The sequence below is a fragment of the Atractosteus spatula genome, chromosome 1 (genome assembly GCF_055471065.1).
Source record: "Atractosteus spatula isolate fAtrSpa1 chromosome 1, fAtrSpa1.hap1, whole genome shotgun sequence".
NCBI lineage: Eukaryota > Metazoa > Chordata > Actinopteri > Semionotiformes > Lepisosteidae > Atractosteus > Atractosteus spatula.
Genome location: NC_142706.1, coordinates 24,807,290 through 24,834,862, shown reverse-complemented (window position 1 = coordinate 24,834,862; position 27,573 = coordinate 24,807,290). Strand labels below are relative to the sequence as shown.

The window sequence follows — 27,573 nt, the reverse complement described above, 5'->3', positions numbered from 1 at the left end:
TGACTTTAAGCATAGCTTTCTCACTATTTAGATTTATTTTTCATACCATCGTTAAACAAAGCAGGAGCGTATACTACTTCCTCATGGGATCAAACGTGGAAAGGTTAGAGTAATTGTTTTTATTTTTTAATTAAATTTTAGAAAAGTGTCATTTATACAAAAAAAGTTGCATTTAATACCACTTGATAGTTATATTAATAGAGATAAGCTCTCTATTAAAGCTCAGATCAAAGATCAAACAGCAATATCTCATACACAGGGACTTGATCTATGATGTGGTTGAGTGAATTGTGGCGCTCTAGCAGGCAAAGTTGTCTGTGCCGAAAAATAAAAACCGGTTTAACAACTCTAAAGCATACTGTAGGTTTTGTTAGACCATTAGACATGCAATACACTTCCTCATGATCATCTAAGAATCTTTGATTAAGCTGCAAGGTTTTTAAATTTATATACACAATACTGCTAACAGCGGGAAGATTCCCCATGCTTTTACTCAGCAGCTTATTAAAAACAGCACCAATAGTGTTTAAACTGATTTTTTTACACAGAAGACTGACACAGCTTCGTGCTATGAATCTCTTTTTCTAAGAAAACATGTTTCCGTTGGGGGAGGTGTCTTTCACTGGAAGACTTGCCCCCTTCTACTTTGAAAATACCTGTGAAACCAGTTTAATTTGTCACAGCCAGCACTCCCGCAGAGAGTGATGAAAACCACGCAGCGCCAGGCGAATGCACATTAATGTTGGGCTTTTGGGCTCAGGTGGATTTGCGCCCTACAGTTCAACCTGCGGTACCACTGTATACTGTACATACAGTACGAACGTGTTATTTTGAAATATAAAAAATGTCAATATACAGTATAAACAATGTCTTGTTTGGAGACGGGGATATTCTGACAACAACTAATTTAAAGACAATCAGTCAAAGTGCAATGAAATACAAATTGTTGTTGTTATTGTTGCTTTTATCCTGTAAAGTGCTTTGAGAAGCCACCTTTAAAGGCGCTATATAAAATAAAGTTTATTATTAATTTGCTGGACAGAGAGGTGAACATTATTATGCTGAAGACAAAGATAACGATTTACATTGCATTGTCAGATTGTGAATCAATAAAGAGATTTAATTAAACACAAGTTTGCGATTTAAATGGAAATGGGGGTGATGGGAACTCTTAATCTAAAAAAAAATAAAATAAATAAAATAGGTTTTGATAGTTAATAATCACTTTTTATGCGCGAAACACAGGTGATTTTTCTTCCTCCTGATCAGCTTAGAAATCTGTGTACGCTGTAAGGTTTTTACTTCTTAATTAAATGTTTAAAATACACGTTTCGAATAGAAACAACATATTCTGTTGTCTTCCTGGTATGTAGAACAGATCAGCAGGTCTTTTTTCCTCAATCAGAGGGGTGTCAGATGGTGTCAGCCAATCACCATTCTGAAGCCGTGTCATAATCTCTGGTATACGAACACCCCAAAATTTTGACTACTTCTTAGCGTAGATAAGAAAGCATAGATAAAAAAGCTTGGATTCTCATGTATCTGATACACGTATCTTTTTCTGCAGTTTTCGTTGTGCTCTTGAGGATCCTTGTGATATTTTGAGCTCTGGTTGAATGATAAGTGTCACAGTTTAAATCATTTTCGGTGTTAGAAATTATGAAACGCTCTGTTAAAATCAAGGGAGTTTTTATGTCTGTTATAGTAAAAGAAAATGCCTGACGAACTAGTGATTGGACAGTTTTTCAGTGCTTGTACAATCGATGGATTCATTTCGTTTAAAATGACGGTTACAAAGAATGTGGACCAGCGTAATACTTTGAGTTTACAGCTTGTCCAAGGTCATTCATTATTAATACTATTAGTAATATCTTCGGTTTTGATGCATAAAATATTTCTGCATAATTAAAATATTTATGAAAAACGTAGGTTGTGTACTTTTGCCCAACTGAGCAATCTTGCTTTCATAAAATATACCAAACTTTTTAATGACTGATGATTAACATAATACACTGTAATACACAGTTTAAATTTAAAAGCTCAAATGCTGTACATGAGGGGTTAAGCTTTATTGGCTCCTCCTGGCAGTTTAACAAGTTGATTCCAGATACTTTCCGGTATGACTTCAAATGACGTGTTACATCGCATCATACCGCGTTTTGATGCGACACGCCCACCGCGTTGTACCGTGGCGTACCCCCCCGTTTTGAATGGCTGCATCTTTAACCCTGTACCCAGCGAAATTACCCATAGTTCATCACATTGTGCCACGGTATGTGATTTGGCTGGCCAAAATGACTGACAGGGACACTCGTGGTGCATTGGCTGTTAGTGAAATGATTTAATAATTTAATCTCTTTACTGTGCATATTTTAATCTTCTTAGTATTGAATATTTATATGGAATTTTACAACTAAAGGGAAATTTTAGTAACTGAGCATAAAAAGAAGAGGAGCGTAATAAACGTCATAAACGATATTAATTTAGGAACATAAACATATTATGTAAACTGTATATGGCTGGTATTGGTGGTTTAAGTAAAAAATACACACCAGTATTCCACTTTCTTCCTAAACATTTTAACCATCAAAGTCTTTCATTTGGTTACATACTGTGGTTATTTTGGAAAATGTTTTTACATGCTCCTTCTGACTATATTAAGTTTATATACTTTGCCTTTCATTTTGGATTGTTGCTCTCATGTTGTCTGTCCCGTGTTCAGACCTACTCGCTTGCTTCCTGGTTTCGTTTTTGTTTAGTGATTTGGATTGGTGGTTTATCTCTCTCCTGAGTCCTGGACAGGATCCATACACCCTACCTGCCAATTCTGACAGACACACTATAAGTTCACCTTAAGAGCACAGGAGAGAAAAAGGAGCAGAACAGAAGGAAGAAAGAATGTGGAACAGGGAGAAGAGAGAGGAGTGGGGACTTGAAGCTTGCACTAGGCGAGCGCTCCTACTTCATGATCATCTGAAACATAACCTAACTGAGGCTGGAACCTTATTAGAGCGTGCTTTTCTGTGTTTTAGAGAACTTGGGTTTCCCGCATAAAAGAGACCTCAGTTGGAAATGTCTCTACTGATTAGGGTGCATTTTATGGATAGGGATATAGGCTCCAATTTATTTAAAGACATCCAGGGTGCAAAGAGAGAGAGATCTAACTGCAGGTTGTTTTGTATTTAGTTAGAAGGCAGCTCATCTCTTGTGTGTCCTTGGTTGGCATATTAAGAGTTTAGTGCTTAGTAGCAGTCTGGGGTTTTCTGGGTGATCAGAAAGTTAGGCCTCTGAAACACCTTGTCTTTAAATACTGTATATACTGTAAAGTAACGTGTTGTTGTGTGTTCATTGTTTTAAAATATCTGTCCAGCCCCATTTGTAGCAATATAATATAACATGGTGTGTTGTATGTTTTGTGTAGTTTATTGTAATAAATATTTGTTTTAACCATGTGTGCCTGGATTATTACTCCTCTACACAAAGCTGTGCCAGAGAATAAAGAATTAATGTGCCTCTAGTTATACCAGCCGCTTGGGTATAGAAATCACTTACAAGTCGGGGGTTAAGAATAATTATTTCACTGATTGGCTAAACCGCTTGGTCAAATACTGATTTTCACCAGTTTCTTAACCCCCCATTTGTAACAATACCATACGTACATACAATGCTTAATAATTTTAAACTTAATTTAATTTATATTCTGTACATAATTTATAATGGCATTTCTGATGTGTTATGCCATCATACACATTCATCACACTTTGTCAGAAACAACACGCATGTAATAGACTGGCAACCACATGTCCCACCCATTAACCCCATAGAAGAACTCTGATTTGCATGTGTGTTGCCCAGTCCCACAATCATGTTTTGCTAAGCAAAGTGCAGCACTTCTCACTGAGTGAAAACTTTTCTATATGACACTTTTGTAATTTGAGTGTCACATTGGATGTGTTTTGGCAGAAAAAACAGCATCAGCTAAGCGTTTGTGTGTTGAAAGTCGTCTTTATTCATATGCATATGGAAGTCTTGCGTTGTGTGGCACAAGACTTAAATTACAGCGTTTAGAGAGCTCTTTTATACACTGAAACAAATGATACAAGATATACTCCCTCATGACTCTCTACTTGCATTGTGGCTATATATAGTCATTCTAAAAAGCTGAGCATTACATATATATTCTTTACTGCTGGCTTGCATGACAAGCAGCCCCTTCTGCTGAATAGACCATTTGTTCCAGGAGAGGTCACTCAGTCATTTCCCTGAGAACTATGTCAGCTGTGCGTCAGGACATCATGTGGCTATGTTATCTTTTGAGACCAGAACTCCTGAGATGAATTTAGTAAAATATAAGTAAAAAGATACATAGTTAACAAGATATAATACCAACTTTTAGTAAAAACTTTTAGTTAATTCCGTCAGATGTGACTAGCAAATGGAGAACACATAAGATATTGAACTAATGTACTGATACTCCCTTGACATTCAACCTCCTTTGATTAGATGGTACTGAACATTAAGAGCCCTATGTACAGTATTACAGCATTATGTGTACAGCCAGAGATATAATCAATATATATTTTATTCCTGTTTGAAAAAATAAAATGCCAAACTCATATATCCCATTTTAATAGCTATCTGTATATTACCAAAATAATAAGAAATACAAAATAATACAAATAAGCAAAAATAAAGGGACTTTTGTCAAAAAGATTCTTTTGTCAAACATTGCTTATATTGTTGTTAAATTGAACTGTAGCACTCATGTTTTTAGATCAGGGGTCTGCAAACTACGGTGTACATGCCATTATTGGCACACAAAGGGATTTTTAGTGTCATATGCAATGAAATCTAATCAGCCAGGAAGCAATTTAGATAAAAATAATACAAACTATGCTTGACTAATAATAATAACAACAAAAAAAATAGTAATTCCTTTCAGGAACTCTCCACTTGAAGTGCTTTATAGGTAATGGGGACTCCCCTCCACCATCACCAATGTGCAGCATCCACCTGTATGCTGCAACGGCAGCCATAGTGCACTAGAATGCTCAACACACATCAGCTATCATTGGGAAGGAGAACACAGTGATAAAACCAATTCATAAATGAGGATTATTAAGATTCCATGATTTGTAAAGACCAATGGAAAATTTGGCTAGGACGCTGGGGTAACACCCCTGCTCTTTTAGAGAAATACCCTGGGATTTTTAATGAACACAGAGAATACAGAGACTTCAGTTTTACTCTCATCTCAGCTGAAGAATGGGGCTTTTTTAAAGTATAGTGTCCCTGTCACTATACAGGGTCATTAGGACCTACACAGACCACAGGGTAAGTGCTCCCTACATCCTTAATCATCCCACTAACAAACTCTTTCAGCATAAACTTTAGCTTTCCCAGGAGGTCTCCGATCTGCTCGCAACTGGCAACCCACTGAAGCTAAGCAGGTGTGAGCCTAGTCAGTACCTGGATGGGAGACCTCCTGGGAAAAACGAAGGTTGCTTAGTGGGGCCACCAGGGGGCGCTCACCCTGCGATTTATGTGGGTCCTAATGCCACAGTATAGCGATGGGGACACTATACTGTAAACAGGCGCCGTCCTCCGGATGAAACGTAAAACCGAGGTCCTGACCCTCTGTGGTCATTAAAAATCCCAGGGCATCTCTCGAAAAGAGTAGGGGTGTAACCCCGGTGTCCTGGCCAAATTTCCCATTGGTCCTTACCAATCATGGCCTCCTAATAATCCCCCTCTATGAATTGGCTTCATTACTCTGCTCTCCTCCCCACTGATAGCTGATGTGTGGTGAGCATTCTGGCGCACTATGGCTGCCGTCGCATCATCCAGGTTGATGCTGCACATTGGTGGTGGTGGTGGAGGGGAGTCCCCATTACCTGTAAAGTGCTTTGAGTGGAGTGTCCAGAAAAGCGCTATATAAGTGTAAGCAATTATTATTATCTAGGTACTGGCCAGGCTCGCACCTGTTTAGCTTTAGTGAGTTGCCAGTTGTAAGTTGCAGGGTGATATGGCTGCTGGATCTCCAGTGTTTTGGACTGATGTTTTCTTTTCTGAATCAATTACACAACTTAGATACCAGCTACACAGATATTTCAGTGTTTCAGTGGATGGATGTTCAGAATTGTGAAATGTACCACAGTAAAATTAGCTTGAAAGTTTGATATTTTCTCAATTTTATTTTTTGGAACTTCAGTAACATCTTAATAGAGTCAGCTGGTGATTTCAAACTTCTTGCATTTTGTTTAGGGACATTTGTGATCTTTTCACAACTTTCACTTTATCATTTAAATGCCTATTTTTTTTAGACACAGTGTTTCAGATTAAATAACTTTGTGAGGAAAATATGTAGAGATTTCAAACCACTGATGTTTTATAAAAATAACTTTTATTTATAAATAAATTTTCAAACCCGACGGTGCTGTACATAGTAAATAAAGAAAATGACAAAAACAGCACAATAAAAAGATGTAGGCAATCATTTACAGATGTAGGCAATCAGACATAGACCTTGGTAAAAACATAAGTTTTAAGTTTAGATTTTAAGAGAGTTAAAGAAGTTGTCTCTCAAAGAGTCAGAAGAAGGTCATTCCACAGCACTTGAGCAGCTATGAAAAGGCATGGTCACAAAAAGTCTGTGATTTAGTTCTGGGTACGTGAGTAGAGGACCAGCCTCAACTGAATGGAGTCTACGGGAGGAAGTGTAAACATGGAAGAGTTCAGAGATCTATGATGGAGTCAGATTGTTTAGAGCCTTGAAACTAACAAGATCTTATATTGAATATGTGACTTTACAAGCAACCAGTAGAGGTTTAAGTGTAAGAGTGTTATGCTGCCAGGATCTGGTGTGAATCAGTTGTCTAGTTGAGTTTTGAACATATCACAACTTATTGAGAAGACAGTTAGGGAGCCCATAGAGTAAAGAATTCTGATCCTGATTGAAAAAGTCTTGTCTTAATCGAAAGGCATAATTCTCAGGGAAATGACTGAGCAACCCTCCTGGAAGAAATGGTCTATTCAGCAGAAGGGGCTGCTTGTCACACAAGCTGGCAGTAAAGAAAAAATATATACAGATGCAGCCATTCAAAGTACGCGGCACAGACACATACCGCGGGTAATTGGCTACGGCCTTGCGCATCGTGACGCAAAATACTGTGGTACGTGATTGTTGACCGACAGGGGCACTCGAGGTGCGTTGGTCGGTCGTAGAAAGATTTAAATGTCTTTACTGTGCCCATTTTAGTATTGAATATTTATATGGAATTTTACCATTGAAGGGAAATCTTAGTAGCTGAGCATAAAAAGAATAGGACCATACTGTAACGCGTGTGAAGGCCATAAACGATATTAATTTTGGAACATAAACATACAGTATATGGCTGGTCTCGGTACTTTAAAGAAAAAATACACACCAGAATTCCATTTCTCCCTAAACATTTTAAGCATCGAAGTCTTTAACTATTGTGATACCGGAGTCAACAAGCATACTTTTAGAATTTGATTAAAAGGGAATATAATATGGAATCGCGTATCTAAAGAAATTAATAACGATATAATTATATTCATGTACCGCAACACAAGAATAGTACACGCTGTACATTGTCTGTTGATAATGTTTCTGTAGGGCTTTTTCAACACTCCTCATGTGACCTTGCCAGTGGCACTGTGGGTTAGGTTCCTGACTCACCCATCACACGTTGGGTGTTCAAATTCAGCCGGAGCCATGACTTTTTTAACAAACATTTCTTTGAAAAAATAAAACTTTTCCCTGGGTCAGAGATTAATTAAAACTTCAATCGCACCAAACAAATTTATATTTGTAAATATCACAACATGATCGAATTTAAGTCATTTTAATAACAATGAATAGTCACCTATACGTTACAATATAAACATTTATATTGATTTAAATCGAGTTTTGATTTAAATCGCAAACGCGTGTTTAAATATATGTGTTTTTTGATTCACAATCAGACAAATGCAACATAAATCGATATCTTTGTCTTCTAAGTATCTTAATAAACTCTCAGCATAGCTTTCTCCCCGTTTAGAGTTGTTTTTCTTGGGATCTTGGGATCAAACGTGGAAAGATTAGATTGTAATCGTTTTTATTTTTTAAAGACATTTTAGAAAAGTGTAATCTATACTAAAAAGCTGTACACCACCTGCTATAAAGATACATATTGTAATACTTTCGGGTTCGGATAGGATGGACACAAGAACTCAGACTTGCGGAGTTAAAGCAAGTTAAAGCCTTGATTTTATATATCACCTTTTAAAGTGGCATCTCAAAGCAATACAGTAGATGTAAAAACAGTTTAAAGGACCACAGATTACAAAGTAAATACCCAACACTGATTGTACCCATCTGTCATGCTAATAAAGCACCTTAAATTGAATTGAATTGAATTGAGAGAGGGGGGGGGGGAAGGGCGGGCGAGAGAGCACAGCCAGGACAGGCAAATAAGATACACTCCACAGACATTCACAACAGCAGTCTTTTCAAAGAATGTGCTGTCCTTTGACAAAACAAGGCTAGCCAAATAATGTGAATCGAAACCTGTTTTTCTAGCTTTTAAAGTCGTGCGATGTGTAAGCAGGAACACATCATTATATCTTACATATGAAAAATACATAATATACAGATGCAGCCATTCAAAGTGCGCGGCACAGACACGTACCGGAGGTAATTGGCTACGGCCTCCCGCGTTGATGCAAAATACCGCGGTACGTGATTGGTTGACCGACAGGGGCACTCGTGGTCTGTTGGTCGGTCGTAGAAAGATTTAAATGTCTTTACTGTGCCCGTTTAAGTATTGAATATTTATATGGAATTTTGCCACTGAAGGGAAATCTTAGTAGCTGAGCATAAAAAGAATAGGAGCATACTGTAACGCGTGTGAAGGCCATAAACAATATTAATTTTGGAACATAAACATACAGTATATGGCTGGTCTCGGTACTTTAAAGAAAAAATACACACCAGTATTCCATTTCTCCCTAAACATTTTAAGCATCGAAGTTTTTAACTAACGTGATACCGGAGTCAACAAGCATACTTTTAGAATTTGATTAAAAGGGAATATAATATGGAATCGCGTATCTAAAGAAATTAATAACGATATAATTATATTCATGTACCGCAACACAAGAATAGTACACGCTGTACATTGTCTGTTGATAATGTTTCTGTAGGGCTTTTTCAGCACTCCTTATGTGACCTTGCCAGTGGCACTGTGGGTTAGGTTCCTGACTCCCATATGACACGGTGGGCATTTGAATCCAGCCGAAACCATGACTTTTTGTTTTAACAAACATTTCTTTGAAAAAATAAAACTTTTCCCTGGGTCAGAGATTAAATAAAACTTCACTCGCACCAAACAAATTTATATTTGTAAATATCACAACATGATCGAATTTAAGTCATTTTAATAACAATGAATAGTCACCTATGCGTTACAATATAAACATTTATATAGATTTAAATCGAGTTTTGATTTAAATCGTAAACACGTGTTTAAATATATGTGTTTTTTGATTCACAATCAGACAAATGCAACATAAATCGATATCTTTGTCTTCTAAGTATCTTAATAAACTCTCAGCATAGCTTTCTCCCCGTTTAGAGTTGTTTTTCTTGGGATCTTGGGATCAAACGTGGAAAGATTAGATTGTAATCGTTTTTATTTTTTAAAGACATTTTAGAAAAGTGTAATCTATACTAAAAAGCTGTACACCACCTGCTAGAAAGATACATATTGTAATACTTTCGGGTTCGAATAGGACGGACACAAGAACTCAGACTTGCGGAGTTAAAGCAAGTTAAAGCCTTGATTTTATATATCACCTTTTAAAGTGGCATCTCAAAGCAATACAGTAGATGTAAAAACAGTTTAAAGGACCACAGATTACAAAGTAAATACCCAACACTGATTGTACCCATCTGTCATGCTAATAAAGCACCTTAAATTGAATTGAATTGAGAGGGGGGGGGGGAAGGGCGGGCGAGAGAGCACAGCCCGGACAGGCAAATAAGATACACTCCACAGACATTCACAACAGCAGTCTTTTCAAAGAATGTGCTGTCCTTTGACAAAACAAGGCTAGCCAAATAATGTGAATCGAAACCTGTTTTTCTAGCTTTTAAAGTCGTGCGATGTGTAAGCAGGAACACATCATTATATCTTACATATGAAAAATACATAATATACAGATGCAGCCATTCAAAGTGCGCGGCACAGACACGTACCGGAGGTAATTGGCTACGGCCTCCCGCGTTGATGCAAAATACCGCGGTACGTGATTAGTTGACCGACAGGGGCACTCGTGGTCTGTTGGTCGGTCGTAGAAAGATTTAAATGTCTTTACTGTGCCCGTTTAAGTATTGAATATTTATATGGAATTTTGCCACTGAAGGGAAATCTTAGTAGCTGAGCATAAAAAGAATAGGAGCATACTGTAACGCGTGTGAAGGCCATAAACAATATTAATTTTGGAACATAAACATACAGTATATGGCTGGTCTCGGTACTTTAAAGAAAAAATACACACCAGTATTCCATTTCTCCCTAAACATTTTAAGCATCGAAGTTTTTAACTAACGTGATACCGGAGTCAACAAGCATACTTTTAGAATTTGATTAAAAGGGAATATAATATGGAATCGCGTATCTAAAGAAATTAATAACGATATAATTATATTCATGTACCGCAACACAAGAATAGTACACGCTGTACATTGTCTGTTGATAATGTTTCTGTAGGGCTTTTTCAGCACTCCTTATGTGACCTTGCCAGTGGCACTGTGGGTTAGGTTCCTGACTCCCATATGACACGGTGGGCATTTGAATCCAGCCGAAACCATGACTTTTTGTTTTAACAAACATTTCTTTGAAAAAATAAAACTTTTCCCTGGGTCAGAGATTAAATAAAACTTCACTCGCACCAAACAAATTTATATTTGTAAATATCACAACATGATCGAATTTAAGTCATTTTAATAACAATGAATAGTCACCTATGCGTTACAATATAAACATTTATATAGATTTAAATCGAGTTTTGATTTAAATCGTAAACACGTGTTTAAATATATGTGTTTTTTGATTCACAATCAGACAAATGCAACATAAATTGATATCTTTGTCTTCTAAGTATCTTAATCAAGTTTCAGCATAGCTTTCTCCCCGTTTAGATTTGTTTTTCTTGGGATCTTGGGATCAAACTTGGAAAGATTAGATTGTAATCGTTTTTATTTTTTAAAGACATTTTAGAAAAGTGTAATCTATACTAAAAAGCTGTATACCACCTGCTATAAAGATACATATTGTAATACTTTCGGGTTCGGATAGGACAGACACAAGAACTCAGACTTGCGGAGTTAAAGCAAGTTAAAGCCTTGATTTTATATATCACCTTTAAAAGTGGCATCTCAAAGCAATACAGTAGATGTAAAAACAGTTAAAAGGACCTCAGATTACAAAGTAAATACCCAACACTGATTGTACCCATCTGTCATGCTAATAAAGCACCTTGAATTGAATTGAATTGAGGGACAGAGGGGGGGAGGGCGAGCAAGAGAGCCAGGACAGACAGGTAAATAAGATACACTCCACAGACATTCACAACAGCGACATATCATAAAACGTTTGCACATATTGTTAAATTATTACTTGTTTTTCAGGAAGTTAAAAAAACACTTGAATTACTTATCCAGTCTCTCAAAATAAAATTATTTTCCAAGCAATGCAACTAATGTCGGGCAACGTGTTTTTTTTTAATCCAACATTGACAGCCACATCTTAAATCTTGTCAGTCAGCTCTTTTTTCTCTATTTGAATTGTGGCGATTCAAACAACTTGGGATAACAAGTGGTCTCAAAGTCACCGAGCTCAGAGAGCTTCAACAACAGATGACAATTCCCTTAGTCCTTCCTTAGTCTTCCTGAAATTGTCAGATTATGAGTGAATAAAAGCATTTTATTAAAAACACGTTTGCATTTGTTTGGGAGCTATATTATGTATTTTTCATATGTAAAATATAATGATGTGTTCCTGCTTACACATCGCACGACTTTAAAAGCTAGAAAAACAGGTTTCGATTCACATTATCTGGCGAGCCTTGTTTTGTCCAAGGACCGCACAAAAAAAACAGACAATACACAGGGGCGAGGGCAAGCGAGAGAGAGAGAGAGAGAGAGCCAGCGGGGAGTCAGCCAGCGGGGAGAAATAGAGACAGAGGTGCACTTCCTACTGCACTGTGACAGATACTCTGGGGTTAGAGAAACATTCTTCCCGAAATTCAGAAATCTAATCCCAGAGTTTCCACACCTGCCAGAATCACAACGGGTCCCAATCCTACTGGGAGAGGGAGGAGGGAACTCAGTTGAACTGGCAGCCCAGTATGTGATCTCCTGTCACAGCCTGAGGAACAGTGAGTCTGTCTCCCAATAATGCTCCAGCCGCCTACAGTATATGTCAATATTTTATAATATGTCTTTGTTGTAAATGTCTGTAATATGTCTGTAGATTTTATTTTACTTTTATTTTTTGTTTTGTTTAATGTAAATATCATTACTTTCATTTGCTTTGGCAACACTGATTGTACCCATCAGTCATGCTAATAAAGCACCTTGAATTGAGAAATTGAATTGAGAGAGGGGGGGCGAGCGAGAGAGAGAGTTTTTTGCCCTCTGTCAAAAAACCCCAAATCACTCGGGGCAGAGACTCTGGGGGGATAATTGTGTGGTACAGAGCGGAGCTCAGTCACTCCAAACAAGTAGTAAAGAGAGAAGAGTCAACAACTGATTTAAGGACGATCTGTCAAAGTGCAATGAAACACAATATTGTTGTTGTTGTTGTTATTGTTGTTTTTATCCTGTAAAGCATTTTGAGAAGCCACCTTTAAAGGCGCTATATAAAAGTGCTGATTCTTATGGAATGTGTTTTCTTTCTTCTTTTTTTCAGCATGGAATAAACCTATTACTTGATTCTTATGGATGCCCGGTTCTGCCGGGGATTAAAAAAAATGTTTTTTTTTTAATCGCGTATCTAAGGAAATAGCAGTATAACCTTGTTCATGCACAAACAGTGGCATGTTACATTATTAATTTGGGTGTCTTCTCTTGTCAGAAAGCTCTAAATTGCATTTTGAGTGCGGTTTTTTACTTTTTTTAAATTACAACCCATAAATAAAGCTGATACTGTTTAGACTTTTAATTATTTTAAACTGTATTACAGCAGCACAATGCACAATGCAACGTAAATTGCAAAAATGCACTTGGAATCTGTCCAAGCCCTACTTTGTCAGGCATTTTCTTTTACTGTAACGGACATAAAAACTCCCTTGCTTTTAACAGAGCTTTTCATTATTTCTAACTACGAAAATTATTTAAACTGCGACACTTATCATTCAACCAGAGCTCGAAATATCACAAGGATCCTCAAGAGCACAGCAAAGACTGTATTAAAAGAATCACGTATCTAAAGAAATTAATAAAATATAATTATATTCGTGTACTGCGACAGGGCTGTGTAGGGCTGTTTCACCTCTCTCTTCATGTGACTCTATTCAAAAGCCATTTAGCTAAGAGGGGATGAGAAGAGGGACAAACTACTATACTTTAGATCTTTTTTTCTGAACCGGGGAAAATCTGATCATGTTTCTCTATAACAACAATAAAAAACATTATTTTACATATCACCTTTAAAAGTGTCATCTCAAAGCAATACAGTAGATGTATAAACAGTTAAAAGGACCAAAGTAAATACCCAGACAAATGCAAACGCGTTTTTTAATAAAATGCTTTTATTCATTCAGCAGAGAGTGAGAGAGACATCCAGCAGAGAGAGACACACACACCGGTTTTCATTGACAAAAAGTAATTGTTTTTTTTAAAATTTCTCTTGTCTAACAGGAATGTTTTGTTTGTGGACAGACTGTTAGACTAGAGGAAAAGAGTGCCTCCTTCTTCGAAGGATTTCCTTGATCCGATCACAAATTCTTTTCCAGTCGCACGAAGTAAGTGTTGAGAATCTCTGATTCACCATGCTACTAATGGTTTCCCGGAGATTGCAAGGCAAGGCACTTTTGCCTCTGGACCCATTGAAATTTACAGATGTGGTCCACCCCCAGTAAATTTCAAAAGTCACAAGACTTCGAAACACGAGGGTGGCGTAGTGGTCGGCTCTTGCTTTCCCATCAATACCGATGCACTGCAAGTACAACCCCCCCTCCTTCTCTTGAGTGATGGGTAACAGTTGGATATCTGGGAGAATTATTCGTCCCACTGGCGTCTGTGAATTCTGCTCTGTAAACGGTGCTTCCTGAGGGGAGATAGATGGCAGGGACAGCATCAACCAATTCCTGCGCGGTGGTGAGTGGAGAGGCCGGGATGGAGTGTCCTGAGGTGGCGTGTGCTCTGCGGGGGGCAGAGCTTCCGCCAGGCATTGCAACCTGCGCGGCGGGGAGAGGCACTTATCGGGAGACAGCTGCTCAACTGTTTGACTGCCGGAACATACTGTCTCCTTCTTCTGCATTTTCAGGAGTGTCTCTAGCCTCCCAATCCTCCCCAGTAATGCGTCATACTGCTCCCGCTGCTGCCGAAAAGTCTCCATACAGGTGCTGCTTCTACAGGTTGGCACCCTGGCCAGTGGCCGAGAGCAGAGACCCATGGCCTGTTGCAAAATAACATAATTCATGTGTAGCGGCAATGCTTGTTAATAAGACAGAATTAAGTGTTGCTGTGCTTTCCCAAATGAGGCCCCATCTCTCTCTTCATCTCTGTGGTGCAGCCACAGAGAAACTATTCATGCAGGCTGATTTAAAGATGTTTTCTTTTTAATAAGGGACAGCTCCCAAATGGGGGTGCACTTAGCTAAGCCTGGCTATCATGATCAATGGTCATCCATTGGCGCCTATCTGTCTGGGGAGTGCCAGATGGACATCTGGACTGCATTCCTAAGTGTCAGGAGTAAGTGACTCATATCTCACCTTGATCAACCAATCAGGGACTGGTAGGGACGAGTAACCCACGTGGGTCTCTGATGCCCATGAAACTTTCAGCCAATGAACAAGCTGAAGTTCCTCCAGGTAAAAACAGGCAACACAGAGAGCCTAAGGAGACTATTCTAAAGAGAATTCCAAAAGGAGAATTCCAGGAACAGAAGGCTCCCAAGGGCAGGACATTCTCGCAGCGCACCTCCTGACCATCCTGAGACTCAGCCCGGACCACCACGGAACGGCCAGTGTGTCCGAGTGCCAGAACTTTGCTTTGTTCTAAGAGTCAAGAGCGGAGGTCGCCACGAGTAACAAAATGATCCACCCGAGCTTAGCACCAGCAGCAAGCCTCGTGAACAGGTCGGAACTGTGGACAGCTGAATCAGTATTCAGAACTAGCGCTTCATTAGGAACGAACCGGTCCTCTTCCTGACTTGCTGGGACCCACAGTCATCTTTTTTCCTGTGCACAAACTCTTGCTAGTTTCAGCCAAAACTAACTAGCCGGTCTTCAGAGAGCATCAGCAGCACACCATCGCAAGCCGCACAGCACAGCCTGGCACCGAGCCAGAGAGTGCGGATTGGACAGCAACAAGCCTGCAACTGCTTCTTTGTGCCTGCAGGAGATCTGAATCCCCAGAGATTGGATGAGTATTCATCACTGCATTACTGCTCGAGAATTTAATTGTTATCCCAACCAGTTGATATCAATTTAATTCCTAAGAGTTATGTACTTGTTTTGAGTATCTAATGTAGAAGTTATAACCAAGTTCCTTTACGAAACGGTCTAAATGAATGATATACCGATTGTATATCCTCTTGATATGTGTAACTCTTTGTAACTGAATGAATATATATCTTTTGTATTCTGATAACCCTCACGATAAGATCTTTTAGGTTTACATGCATATTCTATTTATTAATAAATGTATCCTCGTGTATTAGTGCCTGTGTGTGTGCGTTGTTTGAGTTATATCGCATGGTTGGATTCTAAGACCATTAAAAGAATCATTCTGTGATTTACTGCCACAATTAATAATTGTCCCAGTAAATGCCCAAACCCCTACAGAACTGGTGCCTCGTGAGAGCACACTACACATGTAAGAAATAAAGTCACACAGTAGCATTCATCAGTTGCGGAACAGACGTCAAAATAAACTTTTCTTTTTATCCGTCTTACCGCTTTCTTTTTTAATGTCCTGGTGGTAGATTTCGAAGATCGTTTCGCCCGTGCGGTGTTTTCTTGAAGAACAGGCTACGAAGAAATATTTATAATTGAATGTAAAATTCAAAACGGCAATAATACCTTGTAATAAGCGCTATAATCGCGTATTTCAGATGAAGCCTGCTGTATTTGCTTACCCTTCGCTCTTTGGAAGCTGGGGCGGCAGAAGCACCCCGTCTCTTCCCGTAAAAGGTCTTGGTCTCCATACTGTACTGTGGTCGCTGTAGTGAAGGCTCGCAGTTTTTTTTTGTGATGGGAGCTCACCCAATCCCTTGGTGTATTTATGCTATATTCTCATGTAAGGCTAGAATGTGTTCATTGTCTTCCAATGAAAGGCAGGTTCCTTTTGTCGAAGTCGGGAGACATTAGAGGCTTGCCACACCCGGACTGTTAAACCATAATTTGCAATAAATGCACCATAAATGCAATAATTATTTTGTTCCTTGATTTACTGATCTGCATTAATTACAGAAATCGAGTTCCTGCTCTTTGCAGACAACCTGGTCCTGCTGTTGCCCACAGAACAGAGTTATGGTTTTCCAGAAAAAAAGCCAGACCTCAGGGAAACAGGTACAAATTCACACTTAACAACAACACATTAACACCTAACAACGGGTGCAGGGCCGAATTAGGCCAGTACCCACTATTGTTAAACATACAGAAAAGAATATTAAAGTATTGGCTTTAATATTAGCCATACAGAACATTAAAGTACCCCTTTCCATTCAGCGGGTGTCTGAGCCGCTGTGTCCTATCTTCTGACAGTCGCTGTTGTTTAAATCTGAAGGGAGATATAAAGGGATCCCCCACACACACACACACAATAGAAGCAGGAAGCAGAAGCAGGGACCGTTGTCAGAAGGGAAGAAGGTGACTATTCATTGTTATCAAAAATGACTTAAATTCGATCATGTTGTGATATTTAGAAATATAAAAGTCAATTAATTGTCCATAATATTGCTATTCTATTTTTTCAAAGAAATGTTTGTTAAAAGAAAAGTCACGGCGCCAGCTGGATTTGAACACACAATCTGTAGGTTTAGTAATCAGGCACGTAGACCAGTGGGCTACTAGGGAAGTCACATGAAGAGAGAGAGGCGAAACAGCCCTACACACCCCTGTCGCAGTACACGAATATAATCATATCGTTATTAATTTCTTTAGATACACGATTCCATATTATATTAGCAGAAAAGCTTAAAACTACCACTTTTTTACACGCTATTTCACATGTTAGTTAAAGACTTCGATGCTTAAAATGTTTAGGGAGAAATGAAATACCGGTGTGTATTTTTTCTTTAAAGTACCGATTCCTGGAATCTGACTGGCTGACACCCTTCTGAAGTGGTTCCATAATATCTGGTATACAGAAAAGAAAGCGTTGATAAAAAAGCCTGGATTCTCATGTTTCTGATACAAGTATCTTTTAATACAGTCTTTGATGTGCTCTTGAGGATCCTTGTGATATTTTGAGCTCTGGTTGAATGATAAGTGTCGCAGTTTAAATAATTTTCATAGTTAGAAATTATGAAACGCTCTGTTAAAAGCAAGGGAGTTTTTATGTCCGTTGCAGTAAAAGAAAATGCCTGACAAAGTAGGGCTTGGACAGATTCCAAGTGCTTGTACAAATGTGCTAAAGAAATTAGCAAAAAAAGTCATTCCTTTATCGTATTGGCTAGCTAATGTCCTGTCCTCGTTAGTTAGATCTACGAAATGCTGTGGTGTTTGTCAAAGAAAAAACTAAAAGTATTTTCATTTAAAAAGACAGTTAGAAAGAATGTGGACCAGCGTAATACTTTGAGTTTACAGCTTGTCCAAAGTTATTCATTATTAATACTATTAGTAATATCTTTGGTAAAGGCTTTGATGCAAAAATATTTCTGATTTCAAGGGTTGGTTGTGTACTTTTGTCCAACTGAGCAATCTTGCTTTCATAAAATATACCAACTTTTTAATGGCTGATGATTAACATGCTGTAATACACAGTTTAAATTTAAAAGCTCAAATGCTGTACATGAGAGGTAAAGCTTTATTGGCTCCTCCTGGCGGTTTTACAAGGTGATTCCGGATACTTTCCAGCATGACGTCAAATAACGCGATATACCGTGTGATACTGCGTTTTGATGCGACACACCCTCTGGGGTATACCGCGAAATACCCCACCCATTTTGAATGGTTGCATCTGTAGCTCCCAAACAAACGCAAACGTTTTTAATAAAATGCTTTTATTCACTCATAATCTGACAATTTCGGGAAGACTAAGGAAGGACTAAGGAAATTGTCATCTGTTGTTGAAGCTCTGTGAGCTCGGTGACTTTGAGACCACTTGTTATCCCAAGTTGTTTGAATCGCCACAATTCAAATAGAGAAAAAAGAGCTGACTGACAAGATTTAAGATGCGGCTGTCAATGTTGGATTAAAAAAAACACATTGCCAGACGTTAGTTGCATTGCTTGAAAAATAATTTTATTTCGAGAGACTGGATAAGTAATTCAAGTGTTTTTTTAACTTCCTGAAAAACAAGTAATAATTTAACAATATGTGCAAAAGCTTTATGATATGTCACTGTTGTGAATGTACAATCAGTGTTGGGTATTTACTTTGTAATCTGTGGTCCTTTTAACTGTTTTTACATCTACTGTATTGCTTTGAGATGCCATTTTTAAAGGTGATATATAAAATCAAGGCTTTAACTTGCTTTAACTCCGCAAGTCTGAGTTCTTGTGTCCGTCCTATCTGAACCCGAAAGTATTACAATATGTTTCTTTATAGCAGGTGGTGTACAGCTTCTTAGTATAGATTACACTTTTCTAAAATGTCTTTAAAAAATAAAAACGATTACAATCTAATCTTTCCACGTTTGATCCCAAGAAAAACAAATCTAAACGGGGAGAAAGCTATGCTGAAAGTTGATTAAGATACTTAGAAGACAAATATATCAATTTATGTTGCATTTGTCTGATTGTGAATCAAAAAACACATATATTTAAACACGTGTTTGCGATTTAAATCAAAATTCGATTTAAATCTATATAAATGTTTATATTGTAACGCATAGGTGACTATTCATTGTTATTAAAATGACTTAAATTCGATCATGTGATATTTACAAATATAAATTTGTTTGGTGCGAGTGAAGTTTTATTTAATCTCTGACCCAGGGAAAAGTTTTGTTTTTTCAAAGAAATGTTTGTTAAAAAAAAAGTCATGGTTTCGGCTGGATTCAAACACACAACGTGTGATGTGTGAGTCGGGAACCTAACCCACAGCGCCACTGGCAAGGTCACATAAGGAGTGTTGAAAAAGCCCTACAGAAACATTATCAACAGACAATGTACAGCGTGTACTATTCTTGTGTTGCGGTACATGAATATAATTATATCGTTATTAATTTCTTTAGATACGCGATTCCATATTATATTCCCTTTTAATCAAATTCTAAAAGTATGCTTGTTGACTCCGGTATCACGTTAAAGACTTCGATACTTAAAATGTTTAGGGAGAAATGGAATACTGGTGTGTATTTTTTCTTTAAAGTACCGAGACCAGCCATATACTGTATGTTTATGTTCCAAAATTAATATCGTTTATGGCCTTCACACGCGTTACAGTATGCTCCTATTCTTTTTATGCTCAGCTACTAAGATTTCCCTTCAGTGGTAAAATTCCATATAAATATTCAATACTTAAATGAGCACAGTAAAGACATTAAATATACATATACATACTGTATACAGTACAGTTTGCATACAGTTTATGTTCCTAAATCAATCTCTTTTATGAGCAAGTGAAAGGCATGGTGAATCGGAGATTCCCAAAAATGACCGTACTTTGCATGATTGGAAACAAATGCGTGACTGCGAAATGCTGTGGTGTTACTTTTACAAAGACGGTCAATGAAAAAAAGAATGTGGACCAGGGTAATACTTTGAGTTTACAGCTTGTCCAAGGTTATTCATTATTAATACTATTAGTAATATCTTCGTTAAAGACTTTGATGGCGACAGCTCAAACATGAGAGGTTGAGCTTTATTAGCTCCACCTTGCGGATATTCCGGATACTATTATTTTACTTGAGGTACTATACGAGAATTTACGGTAACTCGTGGTAGACTGCGTAAAGCGCAAAATAATGCGGTATCGCCTGCTCATTTTGAATGGCTGCATCTGTATACTGGTCAGCTTTCTAGAATGACCATATATAGCCACAATGCAAGCAGTGAGTCATGTGGGAGTGTATCTTGTTTTGTTTGTTTCACTATATAAAAGAACACTGTAAACCTTGTCTTTTAAGTCTTGTGTCAAAAAGCAAGACTTTCATATGCATATGAAATAAAGACGACTTTCAACACACAAACTCTCAGCTGATGCCCTTTGTTTGGCACAACAATTGTAGTGCTGCGAATAGGGTACTCTCAATGATGGAACTCCGAAGGACCAGTGGAGGGGAAAAGCCAGGCACTGCTACTTTGAAGAGGTAAGGACTCCTGTTTATAAAAGTCCCGTCTCCTCTCCACCGCTTCCAAAGGAATTTCATGAACTGCAGTCAGTACAAAAGAATGTAAAGTGCTGAGGTGTGTGTGTGTGTGTGTGAATGTCTGGAAAGTCCTGATAGCATTCTGCTCATTCTGTGTGGTAAACCCAGGACTGAGGCACCTGGTGCACAAAACTTTTGTTGGTCGGGTCGAGATAGAGGAATTGTCTTGATAGCATTCCACCAGTCCAGTGCGGTAAACCCAGGATAGAACCACCTGGTGCGCGTGGATGCTTTTGCATTGAAGTTAGGCATAGATAAGAACAACAAGTGCTATAGGCTGTGTTCTTTCTCGTCAGCCGTTGTCTCTGGTGTTGTCTCCTGAGTCACGGATGCAGTACGGCCAAGGGTGGTAACTCGGACTGTACTTGCAGGGGAGCCGGGGATGGTAACTCGGTTCGTTACAGCTGTAGTGTCAAACAAATGACAAAGTTCAGGTGTCTGTGAAGCAGAAGACCCTTTATTCATATGCATATGGAAGTCTGGCTTGCGACCACCAGACTTAAAAAATAAGTAGCTGAAGATGGTCCTTTATACCTTAAAACACAAAGAGTTACTATGACATATTCTAAACAAATGATAAAACAGCAACACCTGCCAATTAATTATATCTAAGTTGCAGACTAGTTAGCAGTTAGTTCTTTTCATGTTCTGGGCATATAGCCAGCTTACCAAATACATGCCTTTATCTTACTGACCAAGGACAGGCAGCATCTTTGAATACATTTCAGCACAAAACCTACGTCAAGCCACTAAACTGCATAGTTTGCAAAAAACATAAAAAACATGAAAATAATATTATTATCTCACTTCCTGGGCATCTCTCTTATCTCTTCATTCTTCACAGATAAGGATAAGAACTTAATCCGCGTGGTTCAGTTGTTTAGCCAGAAGGCTTTGCACATGTGGGAGGCAGAAGTTAGACAGAATGGGATGGTTTGAGAACAAGTTAGTAGAGGTCTCTAACTAGATGTCAGAAAGAAAGAAATCTGGTGAATGTGAAGAAAAACTAAAAAAGAAATATAGATTATCAGACAGTATATGGTCTGAACAAGAATGTAGGACAGTGTATGAACACTGGAGTAAGAACAAACAAACAGAAACAGGTCTTGTTTTAGGGAAACATCTAAGAGCCCGATAAAAACAGTATTGAAAAAACAAAATGGGACAAGAGTGAGAAGTCAATGACAGAAAAACTTAAAGCAATGGCTGAGAGAAATGTGATCTTATTCACTAATAATGAGAAAACCGACAAATATCTCAGAGATTGTAAGGAGGAAGTTGAAAACCTGAAAAAAAAGAATTGGAAAAGTGTTGTAATGCTGGTGTAGTACCTAGACTATATCCAGATTTAAAACCCTTGCAGGGCAAAAATGAGGGCTGGGATAAATACCCAGATTGGCCTTATCCTGATGGGGAATTCAACTGGGGTGACACATGGTATAATCAGGATATAGACAGATCTGAGCCACCTCAGATAAGGATAAGGTAGATAAGGGATTACAAGGATCGCCTTTCACAAGAGGATGTATCCTTTTCATAAAAGGAAGAAGAAGAGGTAGGAAGGGAAGGAAGCAGTAGTCAGCAAGTATCAGAAGATGGGGGATGGGTTAAAACATATAAACCCAAGCTTGAGGATATAAATCGCTGGGCTAAGGAGGTACCTCACCCTAAGGCAGGGATGCAGCAGACATGGAGTGCTCTACAGGAATTAAAAGATACATATAGTATTAAACCTATAGAGGCAGCTATAATTCTAAGGAGGGTAGGAGAAAAGTGGGATGGTGCATTGTGAACATATGTAGCAAGAAAACAATGAAGAAGAGGGGTGGAGCATGGTGTGGAAGTTTCTGAAAGAATACTACCCACCCAAGACAGACTGGAAGAAAGTTACAGCATGTCAACAGAAAGAGAGTGAGGATGTGTCAGATTTTATAGAGAGGTTTGTTATGCTGTGGCTTGATTACTCAGGTTTAGCAAACGATGAAGAGGTTAATGAAGATACGTCCATAGTAATAAACCAGTTTAATATGAATGGGCTTAAACCAGACATAGCTAAGAGGCTACAGTTGCACTTTCCTGATATCGTGGAGGATGACAATATGAAGTTTTAGCGATTGAGTAGAAATGCAAGGAAAGGGGAGTGGGGCATGTATGCTAAAGTACGTGCGCTTCAGATGGCCTCCCCTGGTTGGCAGGTCGAGGGGGGCCAATTCAAGCAAGATAAGTTGATGTGCAATTACTGTAAAAAAAACGGGGTATTTTGGAGAAATTGTAAGAAAAAATGCTTGATTTCAGTTAAAGAACCTGTCAGAAACTGAAAGAGCCTTGCGTGAAACAATAGATTTAAACTAGGAAACCCCATTGTAGCCTCCCTAAGCTTATCTCAAGATTTAAATACAAAAGAACTAATTTTACATTGTGCAGTAAATGGTGTCCAGGTTCCTCTGTTGTGGGACACAAGATCACAATTGTCTTGCGTATCGACTAAAACACCAAAAGGTGTGATACATTTTACAATGGGTGACAGGAGGCTACAGGGATAGTGGTGGCAAAGGGTTTGTTTAAAAGAGACTGGGAATATGTATGGGAAGCACTGTACAGTTTCAAATATAGATGTGGGTGGTGGACACCTGTTGATGATATTCTGATTGTTTCCCCTGACGAGGGAATCCATAAGGCTGAGCTACTTCAAGTATTAGATATTCTGACAAAGAAAGGACATAAGGCCAGTTATAAAGTACAAATCTGTTTGGAAACTGTGATCTATCTGAGACAAAGATTAGTAAAGGACAAAGGGAACTCACTGAGGATAGATCGCAGGCTATCTGAGGGTTTCTAGTACCAAAGATTGTGAAGAAATTGCAATGATTTCTGGGTCTGTGCAATTTTAGCAGAGCCTGGGTGGATTCCTTCTCAGAACGAGCTTAACTGGTAACGGACTTGCTTAAGGTGGGGTAGTGCAGTCTAAGGACAAAATTGCCTTGACCCCTGCAGCAGAAACTGCTTTTAATTATTTGAAACAAGCTCTTTTGCAGGAAATGGCCATTGGATGGTTTCCCTCAGATGGATCAACTGTTTTTATGTCTGTTTGTAAGTGAAAGAAATTGGTTCTGGTCTGCTCCGCTGGCGCAGGAGCATGGAGGTAGGCATTGCCCGGTGGGTTATTCAGGACCCCTTGATGCAGTGGCTAAGGGGTGGGTTCTGTGTTTAAGGGCTGTGCAGGCTATGAATAATCTGGTGTTAGACCAGCAGGCTGAGCTCAAGGCATTCATAGAAGCTTGTAAATATGCAAAAGATCAAATTGTAACTATTTATATGAACTCATGGTATGTTTTTGGAGTCTGTTATGACTTTGGGAAATTATGGAAAAACAGGGACTTCCTGACATCTACCGGGACTCCGGTCAAAAACCCTAAGCTAGTGTCAGAGTTATTGGAAACTGTCTCTTCCAAAACAAGTAGTTGTGGTAAAATTTAAAGGTCATAACAAGGAAGACTCCTTGATGGCCAAGGGAAATGCTTCAGAAGAAGGGGCAGCCAGGCCAGCTGCCATGAAATACAGGTGGCCAGATCAAAGAACCAGAGATGTATTTAAGATCATTGGCCTTTCAGTAGAATCAAATTAAGGAGCTTCAGAAAGAAGACCCGAAAGAGGGAAAAATGGGCATGGTTGGAGAGAAACATAAGTTTGGGGGAAAATGGTTTGTGGCAGTGCCAAAAAGATGGGCCATTTAGTATGCCCAAAGTCATTGATGCCTTTTGTTGTGAGGCAAATACACTTTGTGGAACACCCTAGGGAGAAGCAAATGGTTCAACGATTCATACAGAATTGGGCAGGAGTTGGCTTTGCCACATACGCCAGGGAACACACTTCACTGGAAAAGTGTGTCAAGCTGTGTTAAACGGATGAACAGAACTCTGAAAAATAAGCTCACCCGCTATCACTCAGAGGGAATTCAATGGGTGGATGCACTGGCACCTGTGTTGTGAAGTATCAAGGGAGGCACTAACTGCTCTATCAGTTTAAGTCCGTTTTAGGTGATCACTGGACGTCCCATGAGGCTACCAGACACACCAGACTTATCCAAAGGGACTTTCATAGGCATTTGACTTCATTAGTTTACTAACTGATTGTATGTTTCAGTATTGCCAACTCTTGACAGAAGCAGAACAAGGTGCCAGGATGCAGGTTTCGGAAGCCTGGGGACTTGAAAGAGGACATGATCTGATTCCAGGAGAGTACGTTTGGATATAAGATATCCCATCCTAGACACTACAACCGTGTCTCCTTCCAAGTGCTCTTAACTACTGATTCAGCAGTTCGAATAGAAGGACGGGACGGGACGGATTCACGCATCTCATTGTTGATGAGCAACGCAACCTGCAGGAGATTGATGAAATGTTGATATTGCTGTGCTTAATAAGTGTAACTAGGGGGGATGTCTTGGAACCTCATGCACAGCACAGCATGGACATTGTAGAGCATGACGTTAATACATTCTTGGATCTCTCTAACCAGCTGGCTCAAAACTTTAACAAGAGTTCATGCTGGGTGTGTTTAGCCCCAGGTATATAAGAGGGGTGGGTTCATCTCATTCACATGCCTTACAATTTATTAGACTATTTGGGGGCTTTGTTGAAACTGGACAACATAAGTAATATAAAATGGTGGGGTTGTAATGATCCTTCAGACTGTAATTTTCTTAAATGGTTAAGGGACCATGATATTACACATACCAACTTATCAAACTTTTATTTGCCTACTGTTCAACAGAATGATAACTGGTGGAATTGAAAGAATAATGCATACCCTTGGCTACCTATTAAATGGAAGGGGATTTCTTATTTAGGCTTTGGAATACCACATGAGCGAATACAGCCCATTCTGTCCAAATCACTCCAGAATATATCCTAGGGCTATTACCGAGATGGAACGCTTCTTGGCTATAGCGTTGCCTTGGTATAGTACTGGCAAATTAGCAAGGGAAGTCATTAACGTGGCTGCCTCTTTGGAAAAATTAGCTAACGAGACTTCAGACAGACTTAAGGCAGTAAATGATGAAATGGGAGCTATGCAGAATAGGTTGGCTCTATATTATTTGTTAGCAGCTCAAGGAGGAACATGTGGCGTGATCAGAACTGAATGTTCCGAGCACAACACAGACCTAACACAGCATATCTTTAATGAAGGACAAAAGTAGCATAAATACAACCCAGATGATTGGGGGATAGCGAGCTGGCTGAAGTCTGTATTCGGGTCATAGGGGGGCACGCTGATGCAAAGTAGAATTGGTACCGTTTGTAATAATTTTCATACTAACTTGTATTAAATCCCTCTGCACTAAAGCCATTACTCAGTCCTGATCACTTGTTTAGGACACCATAAAGAATCACAAAATTCTCCCATAAAGAATTCATCAGTAATCACAGGATATATTTAGAAAACAATTGGCTAATTGCAATATTTTTGGAAGGGGGGACTGAGGGAATTAACTAAAAGTTTTTACTAAATGTTTGTATTATATCTTGTTAACTATGCATCTTTTTACTTATATTTTACTAAATCCAACTCAGGATGTCCGGTCTCAAAAGATAACATAGCCACATAGTGTCTTTACGCATAGCTGGCATAGTTCTCCTGGAAATGACCGAGTGACCCTCCTGGAACAAATGGTCTATTCAGCAGAAGGGGCTGTTTGTCACGCAAGCTGGCAGTAAAGAAAATATATGTACTGGTCAGCTTTCTAATGACCATATATAGCCACAATGCAAGTAGAGAGTCATGTGGGAGTGTATCTTGTATTGTTTGTTTCACTATATAAAACAGCACTGTAAGCATTGTCTTTGAGGTCTTGTGTCCAAAAGTAAGACTTCCATATGCATATGAAACAAAGACGACTTTCAACACACAAACTCTCAGCTGATGCCCTTTGTTTGGCACACCATATCCAAGAGGGGAATAAAATCTTATCCAAACAATGGCTATCATTTAAGTTGTTTGCCTATTTGCAAGTGAGTCAAGAGCAGGTAAACACTGATGAAGGGAAGGAGTTTTAAGGTAAATTATCTGCTTGGTAAATCATCAGAGGTTTCAAAAGACAGAATAGAGCATAAAAGACAAAGACAGAATAGGTAAGAGGATAGAGCAGACAAAACAGAAGGAAAGAGGGAGAAACAAGACACAGTGACAAGAAAGACTATCACCCACCTCTTCATCTTTTCTTTCTACACAGTGGTGTGCTGGGGCTCTGGGATTAGAGCAGGGGATGCTAACATGTTTAACTGTTACGCCTTCATCCCACCACATTCTCACACGGAAGCGCACCTGTGCAAATCACACTCCAGCCCAGAGCACTTCTGCTAAATGACAACGCTCCTGCCAATTAGCCAACCACGTCACTCCATCAATCAGTGCACCTTCTCCCTCGCACAATACTTAAACCCTCCAGAAACCTCTGTTCCTTGCCTGGTATTGGTTGTTCTTTGGGATCGCTTCTCGGCCTTTTGTCGAAGATCGGGAAGAGGATTGCGACCGGAGCGACGACCTGCGGACCAGGATTTTGCCTGTGGACTACTTTTCGACATTTGGATTGCCTGATCGTGTGGATTGCTTTGGAGTTTCTTCGTTGTTGGACTGGAGTGGACCCTTCGAGGAGCTGGCCTGGAGGCCTCCTCCAGGATGGCGGAAGGGTTTGACTCCTTCGACCGGCCCGAGGAGGCTCCCAGGCTGAAATGGACTTTGCGCTTTCATTGGATGCGAGGGGGAGAACCGCCTGGGAGACGTGAGTTTGAGGACTCTTT

The 27,573-nt window shown here is 39.1% G+C and overlaps 1 pseudogene; it reads right to left on the bottom strand.

Moving 5' to 3' along the window:
• LOC148840763 (uncharacterized) overlaps positions 1-27,357 on the bottom strand; it is a 35,230-nt pseudogene extending 7,873 nt beyond the window's left edge.
• Positions 27,358-27,573: the final 216 nt, after the last annotated feature.